Source organism: Leptopilina boulardi, unplaced genomic scaffold (genome assembly GCF_019393585.1).
Source record: "Leptopilina boulardi isolate dan_hultmark-lab unplaced genomic scaffold, ZJU_Lbou_2.1 LbouV2_371, whole genome shotgun sequence".
NCBI lineage: Eukaryota > Metazoa > Arthropoda > Insecta > Hymenoptera > Figitidae > Leptopilina > Leptopilina boulardi.
The window spans coordinates 4034791-4054406 of record NW_026137942.1 but is presented as its reverse complement, the minus strand read 5'-3'; the positions used below and the strand labels follow the sequence as shown (position 1 = coordinate 4054406).

At 28.9% G+C, this 19616-nt stretch overlaps 1 protein-coding gene across 2 annotated transcripts in view; it reads left to right on the top strand.

Moving 5' to 3' along the window:
• The window catches only part of LOC127287588 (GPI ethanolamine phosphate transferase 1), a 64969-nt gene that overhangs the window by 20515 nt on the left and 24838 nt on the right, over positions 1 to 19616 (top strand). The window lies entirely within an intron of this gene.

Here is a 19616-nt window from a genome sequence, read left to right as displayed (position 1 = left end):
GATCGCAAATACGTGGACAGCACTCAGAAATTATGTGAGCCAAACGTAAAAACCAACTGAATAAACCACACGTACCGGTCAAACGTAAATCAATTTGTTGATAGCTGTTCTCTGTAGTACAAATAGATTGAAGTAACAGGTTAAAATTCACTGGATAAAATATTTAAACAAAAAGACAAAAGAGAGGTTAAAATGTATGTTACCAAGTAACTAGTTTGTTTATAATTGTAAAACACAATATAGGTTAATAAATAAATTATAGGCGATAAATAAGAATAATCGTATAATAGTAAACAAAACTAAGTAGAAAATTAGCCCTCATTTAGAGTCTCCACAGGGTGGGCAGAACCACCAAACGGTTGAAGCAAATCAATGTCGGTACGAGTATCCATTGGACCAGAAGAGGATTGCGAAGTCTGAGAGGTAATGCTTTAGTCCATCACAGGCCCCACCGTGGGCTGCCAGACCACCTCATAACCCGGCTTAGCAATACCCTCACTCAACAAGAGCGCCTCCGCCTTGTCATAGCCTACATTGAGCTCAAGCCTGCGCTTCATTATTAAATATTCATATTTGTAATATGGACACTCCCTTGATGAGGACATGTGATTATCACCACAGTTAGCACAGTGTGCCGTGCGATTCGGGTTAGGACAATCATCTCTAGCGTGGTTCTCTGCGCAGAATTCGCATCTAGAAAAATTCGAGCGACACTGAGTACGAAAATGCCTAAATCTTTGACACTTGTAGCATCGCTTCGGGGGAGTGACCATCAGAGTTAAATTATAGAGGGCTCGAGAAATAAAAATTGAATCTGGGATCGATACTCCTGAAAAGATCAATTCGATCTGCCCCGACAGATCTCCATCTTGGGTTGTGCGTCTGCGAATGGAAATTACCTCCCGAATTACTTCACTCTCCATCTTACTACAGATCTCCAGAGGGGACAATTCTAAATCGACATCATGTGCCAGCGCTTTCCTATTAACCAAGGACCTGGGGATATACAATTTGTATCCGCGATCATTATCCTTCATGGACTCGAGAAATTGGTTGGCAAGCATCTATGTGGAGAAGGTCACACGCATTTGATTAACTCCGTTAGCCACTACCACACGATCTGGGTCACTGACTCGTGCTTCGAAATAGTCAGCGACAGCGATCCTATTATATTTACTGATCTTCTGGTTTGGTGTGGTCGATTCTACTAGGACTGTAAAAGGAGGAGGGGCATCGGGCTGAAATTTAGCATCCTCCGTGTATGCTGGGTTAATCCACTCATGTTCGTAGGGATACAAATTTTCCTGATCAGGAGAAACCTGTATGTCAGCTTCCAGTGTAGCCTGGGTTTCATCCCGCGCTTCTGTTCTAGAATCAGATTCCCAAGGGGGGTAAATCTGTAGAGGTGGGTCAGTGACAGATGTTATCATGGTCTGAGGAACATCATGTGGGGAGGAAGGTTCAGATTCCATGGGGACATGATGTGGTTGTGTTAGTGGTGTTAAGTTTGACCCGTTTTCAGGAAGCGAAGGATTCACCCTAGGGATGGAAAGGGGAAACGAAAAGTCGACTTTCGACTTTACAATCGACTTTAAGTCTTTCGACTTTTTAAAGTCGACCGAAGTCGACTTTGTAAAAAAAGTCGACTTTTTATCGACTTTTTTTGAAATCATATTTTTTTTAAGAATATTCATTTATAACTTATAAATAATTATCTCTGAATCATTTTTTTAAGAAAAATCTAATTTGATGAATTTAAATTTAATTACAATAAGTAATACTTAACTATGAAAGGAAAAATCCAGAGTAAACATTTTTAATGTAATTGATTATATTTCTACATTAATGGTAAAAACATTCTATTTTAAAATATTAAAATTATTCTTTATCATCTAATTATAGGGTAACTGCACCAGTGGTGGATCAATTAAGCCTACTAAATTTATTATTTTGACTTTAAAGGTGTACAGATTTTTTCAGATGAAAAATATAGGGTAATCTTTACAATAGTATGAATTAACAAGTCTTCCAGGACACTATCGTGTAGTTTTCGACCTGCTTGTAACGTTTACACCCCCTCACACCCACATTCAACAATAAAATGACATTGCTCCAGTCGTGGATCATTTACCCCTTTACACTACACAAAAATAACTTAATGATGTAAATTTTTTTCCAAATGTATTCTATATGGAAAGAGTTGATTACTTTCTACTCTAAATTTAAAAAAATTTAGACTAAACAATTATTTTTTAAGATTTCATGTGAAAAAGCATAAAATCAACAATTGTTGTATTGCTTTGTTTTCCTAAATATTTTCAAATGATTTTATTTCATAAAACTTATCTATTCACCTCCCCTAAACGATTGAAACATTTAGTTCAATTAGAAATAGCTTATTTTAACCTTTTTAACGCTGTTGATCCACCATTGGTGCCTGATCCACCACTGGTGCATTTACCCTAATTATAATTCAATCGAAATTATTGTTATTAAATATTATTTAAATATTCTTATTAAAACACATTTCCTTTTTACATTCTGTACACTGCACTTTACTGCCATCACCAATTTTTGAAAAATAAATCCAAACAGCACTAGGACCCATGTGCTTAATATTTAATTAAAAATAATGTCGTGCAACACAATGTACAAAAAATAATATATAACGTCCCGAAAACCGTTAGTCCACAGTGTCGTCATGCGTCCCAAGAAGCACGTAATATAACCTCAATATCAAGGTAATATTACATGTAAGATTCGTAATATAACGTTGTAATATTACAGTAATCTTACAGTGATCTTAAAATGTCCGCCTCAAGGTAATATTACCGGTAATGTTACTGTAATATTACGCGCTAATATTAAGGTAATATTACAGTAATATTGCAGTAATATTATACCGTAATATTAAGGTAATGTTACAAGAGAATATTACAGTAATATTATGGGAACATTTCTTTACGAAAAAAATCTACCCATCCAGGGAATCGAACCCCGAACTCAAAGCACACGAGTCCAGAGTTTTACCAACAAGCCAAATTGACTTATAATATATTTATGTTTTTTATGCTTTATGAATAACTCAAATCAGTCTGTAATATTACTGTAATATTACCGTTAATATTACAGTAATATTCCCGGTAATATTACCTTGAGGCGGACATTTTAAGATCACTGTAATATTACAGCGTTATATTACGAATCTCACGTGTAATATTACCTTGATATTGAGGATATATTACGTGCTTCTTGGGGTGTTTATCACGTGTCAGTTGTTTTTCATGTTGACAGAAAGTCGAGAAGTCGACCGACGAAGATCGAATTTCATCGACTTCGACCGAATCAAAGTCGACCGCGAAAAGTCGACTTTTCAGTATCGAAAGTCGACTTTCGACTAAAGTCGAAGTCGACTTTTCCATCCCTAGTGCAGCTTGTTTGTATTGATGCTTTATTGCTAATGTTTGTAAAATGTTTTTAAAATTCTTCAAATGTTTTACAAAATTTTTGAAGAATTGGTGTTTGCTCTCAAAACGCAAAGTCCATAAATGCTTTAATGGCCCAAATTGATTTATTAACCAAGGATAATGACGCAAAAATTCATGCTTAGGAATCAATTTGGCATTTGGAAAACACTGCTGTCTAGCACGAAAGTAATTGTCAATATCAATCTGAAGCAAAGCAACTTGACCCCTCGATAATGCTGGAGCATTGACACTTAATGAGATAGATCGTAAGATTAAAAACATATTCCAAACTGGATCTTGAAAGTCACGGATTTTGGTTGCAATTGCAATCGGAAATAATAAAATAAGTCTCCTTATTTCACTTGCTGTGCCACATAAAATTCGATTTTCATTTTTTTCGATTTTAATATGAGGAACAAAAAAAGCAGTCTCATAAAAAAATTGTAAATCATTTAATTTAAAATTTAAAAATTCAACATCAAACCACCCTTGACCGATGAAATATTCCACTATCAAAAACATGTCGACTCTAATAAAACCTTCATCACAATCGTGCGCGATACAGGGTGGAAGTCCTGGAAATGCTACATGATAAGTTATCAATTTGTTTAATAGAGAGTCGCTAATAATGCCTTTGCTCATTTTTCCTTTGCTCAATGCTTCCTGTACATTTTTTTTATAGTTTTCAACGGTTCTTAAAATTCTTTTACCAAAAAAATTATTTATAAATTCTTCTCTACTAATTTCACAGTATCTGCAAAAGTAACTAGATTTACTAAAATTTTTGCAATATCCACCAATGTCATTACTCCCAAGATTATCCCCAGCCATAGCAATTAAAGTGCCAAGGAAAGTTTTTTTAATTTTCTCAACATCAATGGGTACACCTGTTGTCTCAATATCTTTCAAATCACTTATCAATTTTTCCAAAACTTTATCCCACCCAAATTTCGTAACATTAGATTCCAAACATAAAAATACTAACTGAATATTTTCCATTCTGCTTCGTAAATGCGGGGGTAAATTTAATAACATCATGTACATTGCAACAATTTTAAATTTTTTTTTAGAAGAGCCAAGAGGATTGCAAACTTCGAATGCATCTTGAAACAACAATAATAGAATTATATCAGAGTTATATTTAAGAATGGCATTATTTTTCATTACTTCCCCATCTTCAACGTCGTATAATAATCTACCTTTATCTGAAACTGTCACATTTTCGCAATAACGACGTATGCTTTCTTTCGACAACATTGACGTGAGGGTTTCTTTTATTGGAATGTAAGTGTATGAATAACCAGTTATATCTCCATTATCGTCAACAAAATTTACTTCTTCTGGAAGAACAAAATTTAAATTATTGTTATAAAATTTTCTTCGATTAGAAGTATTTCTAAGAAATCCCGTCTCACTATTAAAAGCATTAGAAAAGTCTTTAAAACTGTCATTAAAATCTGCAACAATTTTTGTTTTGTCCTCTTTTAAAAAATTACTTTTAAGTAAAGACGAGAAAAATTTTTGTTTGCACAATTCAAACATTTCGTTCGATTTTAAAACAACTTCCTGAATAGCAGGTTCAGTAGCATTATGCTTATAACTTAATGACAAACACAAATCAACAGCTTTTTTACAAACATCTGATTTCATTATGTCTTGATTAGAGTTTGTCGTCAATAAAATATTTACATCTTTTAATGTAGATGGTTCATTAGTTAATGAAAAGTCAACATTTGTTTTTTCCAAAGGAAGTAAATTTAAATTCGAAGATAGAGAAGTCGTATTATTTACATTTTTATCATCCTCAAAATAATTTGGAATTCCTTCTAAATTACTATCACTATTATTCTTAAAAAGTGTATCTTCGTCAAAGTAATTCCTAAAGACATGAACAGTGAAATTATTTTCATTTAAAAATAACGTGCTACTTCTTTCGCAACGCGAAAATGGACAAGGTATTCCGTTATTAGGTTTATTTAAATGACTTTTTACGTGCTTATTAATAAGTTGAAAGTTTGAAGTTTGAAAATTACAATTTTGCAATTTAAATAAGTAATTACCTTCTCCATCTGCGTATTGGTGCTTCCGCGAAATATGTTTTTGAAAAGATTGATACGATGTAAGTTTTGCATGACAGTTTCGGTAAAGACATATTATATCAAAATTTTCTAAATTTTTATGACTATTTTGATGATTATTATAAGCCGTTATGGTTGGCAAAGATGTCTTACATGTCTTGCATAAAAACATTTCAATATTATTTTTAAATTATTTAATATTCATATTTGAAGGATTTAGATTATAGATTAAGGGAAGAATAGGAAGAGGTATTCTGCTTCAGATATGCTGAGTTAATTTAATAACACTGAAATATTTAAAAAAATTTAATTGAAATAAATTTTCATTATAAGAAATTATTTTTATCAAATTATTAATTTGATAAAAATTTATATTATATAATATATATTATATAATATATAAAATTTATAATATATAATATTATAATAATTTTAATTATAAATTAAATTTGTATCAAATTAGTTTAAATATTAATGGGTCAAAAAATAATAATTCATAGTATATTTTGAGAAAGTCGCTGAGAAATTTAAAAGCAGAATTTTTCGTATTTCTAACTGAATAAATAGAAAAATAATTCGTAAACCAAAATACGCGACTTCTTTCAAATATCAATCTTAGTGAAATATTTCTTGTTTATTTTGAAGTGTATAGACCCACTATTGTGATTTCTTACATTCAAAATAAAATTATTTTCAGAAGATCTTACACATGGAGAAAAAATTCACTTTATAGAGATATTAAATTAGTAAGATTTAATTAAAATCTTAAATCGTAATTTTATTTAAATAAATTTTTTAATTTCATATAATACTTCTAATCTGTTTATTTATAATTTCTAACAATAATTTTACTTGAATATAGACCATAATTTATTTTGAGGTTATGTCAAGGGATCAATCTTTAAAAAATATATCTAATATATGCTTATAAAGATTCATTAAGGATATAATTACAAAAAAATTTTTGAACTGCTTACCGTGTACTAAAAGATGAAAATAATTATGAATCAAAAAACTGGATGACAACTTCTCAGTATAGTTTCGGAGCAATAGCAGAAAAATCTGTAAAATGATTACTATTAAATAATAATTTTAAAAGACTTTGTTAATAAATGTTTGTTATAAATATGGTATATAAATAAAAAACTTACCTTCCAATAAGAACTTAAAAACTTTGTCTCGAATGTTGGTGTCGAACAGTGCGGTGTCGAAAGCGGAGCGAAACTCGCACAACTTAACGAGAAAACGAAACGTGATTTCGATGTAGGTTCCAGAGGGTTAGGTTAGTATACAAAAGGTCTCTGTCTAACATGAGACGGCACTATGAGATAGAGAAAGACAAACCATGGACTAACCAATGTCCGGTCATGGCGGGAAATTTAAAAAATATAATTCGTGTGAGAAATATTCACATAATAATATTATTTCTATTAAAATTTATTTTTAATAAAAAATAGTACAAACATGATTTCATAATACTTGTACAAATCGAACAAAAAATTAACTAAATATTTTATCTATATATTATTCAAAATAGTTGTAATTAATTTTAACACTATGTGGTAAATTTTGGATGAAATATTAATAATTTAAACTTGTCAATATTATTGTTAATTATTTTCAACTAAATTTAGAATATGCATTTATTCAAAAAATTTTCCAAAATTAAAATGCAGATTCCATGGAAAATTTTCATTTTTCGGAAGAGTAAATTCAAAAATTTACTTACAACAATATTATACGCATATCTGTTCGCCTAAAGTTACAGAATGTCAACTTTGTAAGTAAAACCAACTGTTTATTTAAAAATTGAAACGGTTTTTCAAAATCATTTAAATGAATATATCATTCGTTCAAAATATTTTATATTTGAAATTTATTTTTATATTACAAAATTATTACCTTTTATTGCATTGAAAAATATGTGATACAAATAATAAAATTTATATAAAAATTTATTTGAAACAAATTATTATTACATATTTAATAATGATAATTTTTGCAAATAAATGTTTATATAAATTTTATTATTTGTACGTGTATATGTTTATGTATACGCGTGTGTATACATAATATATATAATAATAATATTATAAAAAGTAAATTAATTCACAACACCTAAGTTTCATCATAACTATAATTTTTAAAGTGACAAATGAGGTATATTTACTTTTAAAAGCAAAAGTGAGAAAAACTGTATTTGTTTCATTTTCAATGTTGAAGAACTACTGGCTTTTTATAACTTTATATTTTAAGTTAGTTAATTTAATTTAAAAGAATGTAAATTTCCACAAAAAAATATAAGACTACAATTTTGTGTACTTGTGCATTATAGAGTATTTTTGTCACTTTCAAAGAGGGTCCATTTTCTTACCTACTTGTAAACTCACACAAAGACAATACAATCTTGTACTATTACAACGTTTTGTCCTTTTCCCGCTACGAAAGTTGTAAAATTACAAGTTCGATTGTATTTCTAAATTTAAAAAGTGTATTAATACCTCACTAGGAGTAGTAAAATTACATAATTTCTAAAATGTAATTTTACTATTTCAAAATGTAAATTTTTTTTATTTTTTACAGTGTACGCACACATTTACGATTTATGCGCCGTGTGCAACCGTTAATGCCCGGCAGCAGTCGGCATTCATCGACAATTGTCTTTTTGATTGTAAAGATGACGTAAAAATGGTAAAATTTCACGACACGAGTTATTTTATCCTTAAATAGGAAATTTCATAAAAGTTTTTGTTCATAATTTAAATTAAACTTGAATATGAAAAACAAAAATGTTAATGTTTCTTGTGCAAAAATATAGGAATAAAATATAGAGTCTAATTGTGTTTATAATTATTTTTTCTTTATTTTATAAAATTCTTTAGCGAATATTAATAACTTAAAAGTAAATACCTTCATCGTAATCGCATAAAAAGTATAAATTATTCCTATATTTTTTTCTAATTATAAAAATTTAATATTTTATAAAATTTCGGAAAAGTACTTTTTTTCAAAGCAATTTTATTTCAGTCGGTAACATTATTGATGTCTGTATATTTACTTTCTCCTGCGTTTAAAATACCAGAAAGTGTAATTGTACAGTTCGTGGCAATTTTCCCATCTCGTCTGGAAAATTACATAACCTAAAAATTTTATTCCCATCGACAGTAATAGTGCCGTTCTGATAGTGGGTAATAATCTTTACCACTTTCAAAGTGGTAAAATTCCATTAAGACTTTTTACAGTGCTGGTTTATGGCCTCAGTCCAATGACGGCGCGAATGCAGAATGCAAAGCAGAATATCATGAAGAGTGAAAATGATATTGATATATTTCTATTTCTTCTGCACTCATGGTTTTCTGATTTGCATTCTACTTTCGCGCCATCATGGGACAACACCCTAATCTTGAAAATTTTTCCTGTTAGATACCCTGTTATAAATTTATAAATATTACATAGGTCTACAAAATAAAAATTTTTTTTTATATGTCGAAGTGGTTTGAAATGTATTTTTGTGTGCTTAACACGATCCAAGTTCCAAAATTGCGTATCACATCATTAAAGTAAATTCTCCAGAAACATGTATTTGAGGATTTTTATTTTTTTTACTCCTTAACCTGATGTGATATAGATTTCTAAACGGATAGAAACAGTTTGCTATAGCAGCAAACTATTTGCTGTCGCAGCAAATTACGTTAGTTAATATAGCGAACAAATTTTCTGTGCGGTCAAAAAAATTTGCTGTGAAAGTAAATTTTTAAAAATTAAAACTAATATTGTTTATCACAGCAAACTCTTTCGTTGTCATAGCAAAAAATTTAACTGTGTTTACTAATTTAGATATATCCAATAGTAAATATCAGTTACCATCTTTGAGCATTTCCTTTTTACCGTGTATATAGGTTTTCATTAAAGCTTTAAACGTACACTTTATGACCCATATGCGCAAGATAAAAAATTTGGAAATTTTTAAAACGATGGGGGTAATGACCTCAATAAACTTTTGAGTGACTTGAACCTAATTTTTTAAAAAATTAATTAATAAAATAAATTTGTTTTAAATAAATAAATTTAAATTAAATTAATTTTTTCCAATTCCAAATTTCAACTCATGAGTCTTAAAGTTTATAATATTAGATTTCATTTAAGTATATGTTGAATTATTTATCACGTCACGTTAAGGAGTAGAAAAATACTGAAAACCCTCAAAATTATAGTTTTTGGAGAGTTTAAACCCACTTTATTTAAAATTCTTACGTAATACTCAATTTTAGAACACAGGATCGTGTTAAGCATACAAAAATGAATCTGAAATCACTATGATATTGAAAAAAAAAATTGTAGACTTATGTTATTTGAGTAAGTCCGGGTGAATTAGCCATGTGGGAAAGATGGCCAATTCAAATATTTTATAGAATTTGCTGCTAGGTATCACTTATTAAAGATTAGTTTGCTTTGTTTTGTGTAAAAGTAAGTAAAAAACTGATTTGTTATTTTGACTACTTCTGAAAAAAGTGATGAGTTAACGTTTCTCACTGGTGTTTTTTTTTATTTATTTAAATTTTAGTTGTGTTAATCTGTCTACTGACATTAGAAGAGATGGCGTCAACCCTTCAGGCATCGCAGAACATGGTTTTTTCACCCCTTTCAACCCCCATTACGAAAGACAATAAAATTAAAGAAATTAAAATTCATATCTTACAAACAAAAAGCAAGACTAAAAATTTTATTGTTATTTTTTCATCCTTACAATAGTTTTCCAACGCTAATCCGACGTATCATGTTTTTCAACGCCAATTCGATGTATCATATTTTTACACCCAGCCATCGTTATAATCAAGCACGTGTTTAAAGAAAAATGATTTTTTATTATTTCCTAAAGGGTTAAAAGCAATGTAGAATATCTTTCAGCAACGTTTACGAAAATCTAATTAACACTTTTTACACTAGAAATGTTCATTTACTAAAATTTTTTCAGATAAAGAAAGCATTTTCAACGGCTCATTCAAAAAAGTACGTTTTTATAAGAAGACGTGCTATCCTTCCCACGTGGCTTCACTGGTTTATAAATTTATTAAGGGGGGAACACCAGTTGTAACTCAAAAAATAATGCTTTTTTCAAGAATATTTTCCAAAAGAACAATGAATCTTTTTAAAGAATACTATTTATTAGTTAAAAGTACATGTAAAAAGCTGTAATTTAAAAGAAAAAAAAAATTTTTTTAACAAAAACTTTTGGAGATATGAGCCATTGAAGTGGCGTCTTAAGAAAAAAGGCGAATTGCGGTGACCAGCATTCTGCAAGTATACTTCGTCTGAAATACAAAAATGAAATTGATTTACATTTATTATAAGATTATCTAGTTCGTGATCGAAGGATTTAAAAAAAAAAAAAAATTTGACAAAATGACGACCTGTCAAAGTCAAAAGTATGATTTTCGTTAAAAAAATACGGTCGATTTTCAGCTATATAAAAAAAAGTTTTGATTAAAAAAAAAAATCCTTCGATCACGAACTAGACTTATATGTGTAAATGAAGCACACTAAATTTTAAATAAATCGGTTTAATGGTATTCGAGTAATCGTGGTCACCGACTTGGAAAATGTCATTTTGAGAAAAACGCATTAAAAGTTTCAACTTACTTTTTTTTGTTCAGAAGAAATTTTGTTTCTAAGTTACAAAGAGTCATCGATTCCTGGACCATATAATAACTCTTCCGCAGTGGTTGCCGTTTCTAAATCATAGGAAAAGGCCATCTGTCGTTAGGGTCAGGTATGGCTGGCCACCTTGTATGAAGCCACGGGACGCGCCGCTGCAGTGTTCTGTATATCTCATTTATTTTTCACCGGATCTTCTTTGAAATTTACAGACACATTTCTAAATATGTATACTTTAAGAAAATGCACCAAAAAAAAAATCGATTTTTCGAAAGTTACAACTGGTGTTCCCCCCTTAATAACATAAAACTTACATACCTTTTTTACAATAGAACTTGTCAATTCCACATTCTTCAATCTTGTCATAATTGTTGACAATAACATTGAAGGCAGCACTTAAATTTTTTTTTGATGCCATTTTGACAATTAAAATTCACTAACTTTCGGTGCTTCAAATGTCAGATGTTTTTATTTAAGGAAGTTCTCTCTCTCCAACGTCAGTCAAATCAATGCCCATTTAAGTTTTCATTTGTATCACGTAGTACTAGCTCAACGCTTGGCAACGTTGGATTATATTTCCCCCGTTCCGTTTCGTGTCGTCTGCTATTGTTTGATTTATTTTCGTTAAATAATAATAATAATAATTTATTATTTTAAAAATCTTAATTTTTTATAAGCAAATTCAAATTATTATTCATTATTATGAATCTTTGAAGAATATACTATTATATGTATATACTACTTATATTACTTTCAAATTTCGCGCTTTTTCTATACCTAACCTACAAGACGCAACGTTGCCAAGCGTTGTGCTAAGTAATTTCTGATTGTCAAAATACGGTGTTTTTTTAGACAAAATAATTAATTGTGAGTCTCCTAAGCCAGGTCTGATCAATTTTATTAAAAGTAAGTGAACATTGGCTATTAAACTTTATGTATATAAAGTTCCAGTAATATCTTTTCGTCAGATTTTTCACAATTTGAGATTTCAGACCAAAAAATTCAATTTCCCATAAGAACCCGTGTTAAATGTGAAAAGAGAAAATTATTTATATCTTTTGTCAAAATCCACCTAGACCTCTAAAAATTTAACTACATCTTCTTTAAACCATTATCTATCAGTTTATCAAGTTTGATAATTAACTCTTCGTCATTTCTGTTTGCGAGAGAACTTCCTTAAAAAAAAAGAAAAACCTAATTTATTTAAAGTTTAATGAAAATTAAAAAATAAAACAAACTAATAAAAAAACTCTTAAACCTACAATAATTAAAAAATAAAAAACAAACCTTAAAATTAATAAACCTAAGCTTACTTCATACAGGAGTAAGCTTACCCTTACAAAAACTAAAAAAATTATAAAAAAAATTTTCTTAACTTAAACTAAGAAAAACAAAAAGAAATTCTTTAATACAACGAAATAAAATGGAAAATAAAATGCTAAATAAACAAAAATGAACAGAAATAAAAATAAATTAAAACTAAAAAAACACAAAAAAAATATATTCGGGTGATTCTCTCAAAAAGGACAAATTACGCTTTTAAGATATTTTGTTAAAAAATATGAAAATTAATTCAAATTATTTAAAATTCTGTCAGCCATACGTTAGGATTTAACAATTTTCAATCGGACCACTAAAAAAAATATTTAAAAAAAGATAAAATAACTGAAATATTGAATAAAAACTGATGTTACGAAATGGAGTTTTAACACTAGTTTTCATTCAATAATTCAGTTGTTTGCCATTTTTTTGAAATTTTCTTTAGTGATCCCATAAAAATTTGTTGAATTTTATCGTATGGCTGGGAGAATGTTTATTAATTGAAATTAATGTATTATTTTTTAACAAAAACCTCGTCCAAAAATTGTGCACAAATAATTTGTTCTTTTTGAGAGAATCATCATTTCTCTGTTTAATAAACGCCTGGACACTTTTAGCACAATTAACTCGAAAGCTCAAAACAAATGAATCACCGGCAGAACATTAGACGCCAAGGAATATTTCCAATGTATTTGTGGTAGAGGCAAAAACAAGCGTTCTAATTTGTAAGCTTGAAACGCGTTACCCCCGCTTTTCATATGACGGTCCCAACGGAGCGTTCGCAAACATGTATCAAAAGTTTATTGTGCTGGGCCCATTAAATGGAGAAGGCAATTTTTTTTAATGCAGTTCATTTCACTAATTCGACTATTTGCTGAATAGCGGATGGGGCTGCTAGTTATTAACTATAAATTCTAAAATTCTGATTATTAAGAAATAATAAAATGGCTATTTTGTTAAATGAAAATTTCATCAAACAAAAACTCGAACAAATAAAAAATATGTAAAGTGAATTTTCGGTTATATGAAAATTCTATAATACAGAAAATTGATATAATAAAAATTCTGCAAAATAATAATTCCACTAAATAAAATTCGGCTCTACGAAAATTACATGTAATTAAATCCTATAAAATAAAAATTCTAGAAATTGATTTTTAGAAATTTTTCAGTGCGTCCATAATAAATATTAAGAGTAGATATTCAGGGTTAATAACACATTCAAACAAAATTTTTCGTGAAAATTGTTATAGTGTAAATATGATGTCAATCCGATATTCAAACAATAAATTTTAAAATTAATAAATAATTAAATATTGTAAGTCGATTTGAGAAACAAAAACTCAAAATATCGACTGTCTGCTGAATAACTGGCTAAAAATTAAAAAAAATTTAAATATTGCAAATTTTTTAACCCTTGAAGTACAAAATTAGTACAAATCGCCCATGTGTTTTTCTAAAATTGAAGGCTTTTGTAAAAACATGACATTGTTTACCATTAAATACTCTTTAAAAAATTATTTTATATTAATAAAATTGTAATTTTCAAATTCCACAGAAATTTTCACCCCGGATAAAAAAAGTTGAGGGCTTTTGTGAAAATATGACATTGTTTACCATTAAATACTCTTTAAAAAATTATTTTATATCAATAAAATTGTAATTTTCAAATTCCACAGAAATTTTCAACCCCGGATAAAAAAAGTCGATTGAATTTCATGAATTTAAGCCAAAAATAATATAAGTGCATATCAAACAGAAGTTCTTTTTAATGGTATTTTTTCGATTTTTTCGAGTTTTGGGGGTGAAGATGACAACTTTTCCCGATGGCTTGGGGGTGCAAACTTTTTTAGCATTTGTCTTCTATTACTAGGATGTGAAAATAACAATAACATTTTTGGTCTTGCTTTTTGTTTGTAAGATATGAATTTTAATTTCTTTAATTCCATGTTTTTTCGTTATGGGGGTTGAAAGGGGTAAAAAACCGTGTTCCGCGATGCCTGAAAGATTGACGTTTTGTACGGCTTAATTTTAATCAAAAATTTCAATCAGAAATAATTTTGACACTTTTTCTATGCATTGGAATTTTGCCGTAGCAGCTAATTTAATTATTCGTAAAAAATAAGTACGTCAAATAAATTATTTGACTTACAAATATTTAAAAAGAGAGTACAACAGTGGAAAAATGTAGGTCAGAAATAATTTTGACAATTTTTCTATGCCATAGGTATTTACCGTTTCAGCTAATTTAATTATTTGTGAAGTAAAACTACGCCAAATAAAATATTTGACTTTTGTAAGAATTAAAAACGTGGAAATGTAACAGTAGAGTCTAAAATCTTTGTCAGAAATAAAATTCGATTAGTAGGTTTTTATCAGGAATTTAGTCGTTAGTCTGATAGTTGCGTTTATAGTTTTATTACTAAATAAGTCGTTTTCGACTAACTAATTATATTAAAATGATTTTGATGATAAAAGAATATAAATTTTAGAAAATTCTGATAGAATATTGTGAAGTTTAGTGAAGCTACTTAACCTGACAGCACCAAAGCATCGGATCATGATGGGACCTAGTTAACAATTTAGAGCTCATTTAGGGCTAATTTAATGCTACAAACAAAAATTTTCGGTTTTTATTTTTTTAAAAAAAGGCATGGTGCTGTAAGCTTTACCCAAACCTGAAAGCACCACAGCTAAAAACCTTAAAAAAAGACGGAAAGCAAAATTCAATATCAGGAATAATTTCGGCTTAATAAGGGTTTCAAGTTTCTAAAAAAAATTTCTTCTATACTCAAATTTAAAAAAAATAACAAAAGGTCAAAATTTTAACTTTCAAAACAAAATTTGAAATACTCCTAGAATACAATTACAAACATTTTTATTTGTTTTTATTTAAGGAAAAAGATAATTATATTAGAGATAACAAAAACACAAAAATGACTTACTCTATTCAAAAAATTAACATTTTGAAAATAGAAGGTTTACAGGTCCAGTCAAAATTCTTATATAAAATGAAAAAAGTTTATGAAAGGATAATTATAATTAAATTTTAATTCTTGGATACATTATTTTAAATCAATGTTAAATTTTGTTCTTCTTAATATCCTAATAAAGAAGGCTCAATTAATGTTAACGTCAAAAACAAATTGAAACTGAAAATTTAGGTTTTTTGAAAAAAACTATAAAGGTTCTTCTACAATTACTTACCGTCAACAGCACAACTTCCAAAAAGAGCTGAAAATTTATTTTTTTGAGTTTTTAATTTCGCAAACATTTTCGGCCCAATTAAGGCTACAAGATTCAACACATATTAAGTCAAATCCCTATTTATAAACAAAAAGGGATATACAGGGACAATAACTATTGTAATCTATCTATAAAGATTCAGCTTGTCAAATTTCTAATAAGAAGGGTTCAATTAATGCTCATTTCAGAAATAAATTGTTGCTGAAAAATTTTGTTTTTTATTTATCTCGTTTTTAATAATAATGGTTTGGTCATTTCGAGACCAGTAATAAAAAATTGATTAAATACTTTTATTTATCAAAATTAGCATAAATTATTATTGATAGATAAACAGCCGTAATTGGTGTTTTAGTAAAAGTTTTACCTTACACTAAATCATTGTACATTCGTTTTGAATATTTTTATAATGACATAGTAAAGAGGAACTTTTCTAATAGTACTAATTGTACATTTGTTACTACAACTTTTAGTGACTTCAAAGCAAGGTAAATTCTGTAATAACTTAGTTATTAAAATTACTACGTTCATTTCGCATCTGACTGAAAAATTATCTTCATTTTTATTTATAATATTATTTGGATTTAATTGTGCAACAATTTGTTTTAAAATTTCTCCTCTAATCCTATATGAAGCATTTTTAAGGCCTCCTATTAGATTGTTTAAGGTTAATTTAAATAATGGATTTTTATGCTGCAAATGGGTAAAAATAAATAAGAATAAACAAATAAGAACAGTATTAATTAAATTGTAAAAATAAAATTGAACAATATTATATTATTTTTAAAAATAAAATAGTAAAATCTTCAAGCATTTCGGAAAAAAGTTTATTTCAATTTTATTTATATGTATTTAGATAATACTTAAACTTATTATTCAAGTACTTACCTTTTTCTTCATATCGTTACCATTAATCATTATTGGTATTTTCTTTAATTTTTCAAAATGAATGGCATCAAATGTGTTTTGATTTTTATCAAAGTCCTTGCTACGTTTGTTCTCTGATTTATTTCTAGAGTTAAAATTTATTTCTTCCAGAAATTTTCTTTTCTTTTGTTCATCTTTCATTGGCAATCCTTTCCAGTTTTCAATTTTTCTTGATTCTAAAATTACATAGGCAGTTTTGTAATTGAGCACAGGACGAACAAATTTCTTTCGAACTTGGCTTGCAACAGAGGGAACATAGTTTTTTCAATTTTAATTCTTCTTTTGCAGATTTTGAAAAAATAATCAATTTTTATAGCATTATATTCATTTATTTTTAGGTTCCGATAAAGCAATAAAGTATTTATTCTTCAGAAAAGTAATATAATAAAAATTGTATTCTGATTAATTAATGAATAACACAGCCCCACAAAAAAAAAGTGTCATGTACTTTTGACCGGAATACCCTAACCCTATGTATTTTGACGCGCTGAACACGAATCCGAAGTCCGTTTTGCTCCATCACGTCAGGATTTTTTTCTAACCTCAAAAAACATGTCGGATTTTGAGAAGTAGGCGATTTTTTTAAAAATTGATGTATTAACTTCAAACTTGGTATCTGGGGGTTTTTTGTGTCGCTAATTACGAATCTGAAGTTAGATTTTCAAAATAAAAAATGGCGGATCCAATATGGCGGACGAATTTTGAAAAAATTTTAAGATTTACTTCAAACTTGGTATCTAGGGGTTTTTTGGGTCGCTGATTACGAATCTGATGTCAGTTTTCAAAAATTGATAATGGCGTATCTAATGTGGCCGATGGAAGTCCATGTTGGATATGCCATTTTGAATTTTTGAAATCTGACATCAGATTCGTAATCAGTGACCCAAAAAACCCCCAGATACACTATTGCACATTAATTTTTGAAAAATTTCGTAAAATAATGTCCCCCTACCAAAAAAAATCAAGGGGTATTTCCCCCCCATAAATCAGCTTTTGGGGGAAAAAAAAACATACGTGTCAAATTGTTTTCAAAAAACTACAAAACTGCCAAGTTTTAGAAAAATCGGCGTATGGCACTTCCCTAGTGTTACTTGTCAGCAACTTAGAAAACCTGTAGATACCAAATTTCATAATAATCTGACAGTTTTTTAAAAATAATTCCTTAATATTGAATCAGACATATCGAATTTCGGAAATCTGACATCAGATTCGTAATCAGCGACCGAAAAAACCCCTAGATACCAAGTTTGAAGTAAATCTTAAAATTTTTTCAAAATTCGTCCGCCATATTGGATCCGCCATTTTTTATTTTGAAAATCTAACTTCAGATTCGTAATCAGCGACACAAAAAACCCCCAGATACCAAGTTTGAAGTTAATACATCAATTTTTAAAAAAATCGCCTACTTCTCAAAATCCGACATGTTTTTTGAGGTTAGAAAAAAATCCTGACGTGATGGAGCAAAACGGACTTCGGATTCGTGTTCAGTACGTCAAAATACATAGGGTTAGAGTATTCCGGTCAAAAGTACATGACACTTTTTTTTTTGTGGGGCTGTGTAATTTAATTTGTTAAATTTAAATAGAATAACTAAGATTGAAAATAAATTGCAATGATTATTTAAAATAATTATTTTAATGTATAAATGAAACAAATTCATTGAACAGTTTTAAGGAAAAAGACAGTCGTTAATCAATATTTTTAAGAATAAAAGTACAGAAAATATACTACGAAATATATGTAAGACATATTACACCGTCCGACAAAATTCAACTTTTTTTTCACACATGAAAAAATCAATGATTTTCAGAAACTAGGACCAAAAAAAAGATACCCGTGTCTGGCCGTTTTGCTAGATCAGGTCATTTTTTGCTTTTAGGGGTAAAAACAACCCTTAAATGAAAGGTGATAGGAAATCTTGTACAAATTAATAATTTTTTATGAAACCTGGTATCTCGGGGTTTTCCAGGTCGCTGATTACGAATCTGATGTCAGATTTTCAAAATTCAAAATGGCGGATCCAATATGGCGGTCGAAATTTATAAAAATTCACCAATTCATTTGAAAGTTGTTACTTAGGGGTTTTTGGGGTCGCTGATTACGAATATGATGTCAGATTTTGAAAATTCAAAATGGCGGATCCAATATGGCGGTCGAAATTTATAAATATTAATTATTTTTTATAAAACTTCGTATCTAGGGGTTTTTGGGGTCGCTGAATACGAATCTGAAGTCAGATATTTAAAATTCAAAATAGATCTAATAATGTGGAAGATTAGACAGTTGTTTATATATTCGTTTTCAGTTGCATAGTTCGTACATAAAACAAATGACAATTGTAGACTTTTTTACTTTGCACAGCAATTTTAAACAATCACTTCACATCTTTAAATTCATCTTACTTGAGCTTATTACTGTTATCTAATAAAAATATTCTTACTTACTACAAAGCCTGTTTTGTCATTAAAAAAGTGTCCAATATACAAAAAACACATATGTGGAAATTTTTATTTTTAATATATTGTTTTCTAATCTTCCACATTATTAAATCTATTTTGAATTTTAAAAATCTGACTTCAGATTCGTACCCAGCGACCCCAAAAACCCCTAGATACCAAGTTTTATAAAAAACAATTAATATTTATAAATTTCGACCGCCATATTGGATCCGCCATTTTGAATTTTCAAAATCTGACATCATATTCGTTATCAGCGACCCCAAAAACCTTTAAGTAACAAGTTTCAAGTAAATTCGATGAACTTTTATAAATTTCGACAGCCATATAGAATCCGCCATTTTGAATTTTCAAAATCTGACATCATATTCGTAATCAGCGACCCCATAAACCCCTAAGTAACAACTTTCAAATGAATTGGTGAATTTTTATAAATTTCGACCGCCATATTGGATCCGCCATTTTGAATT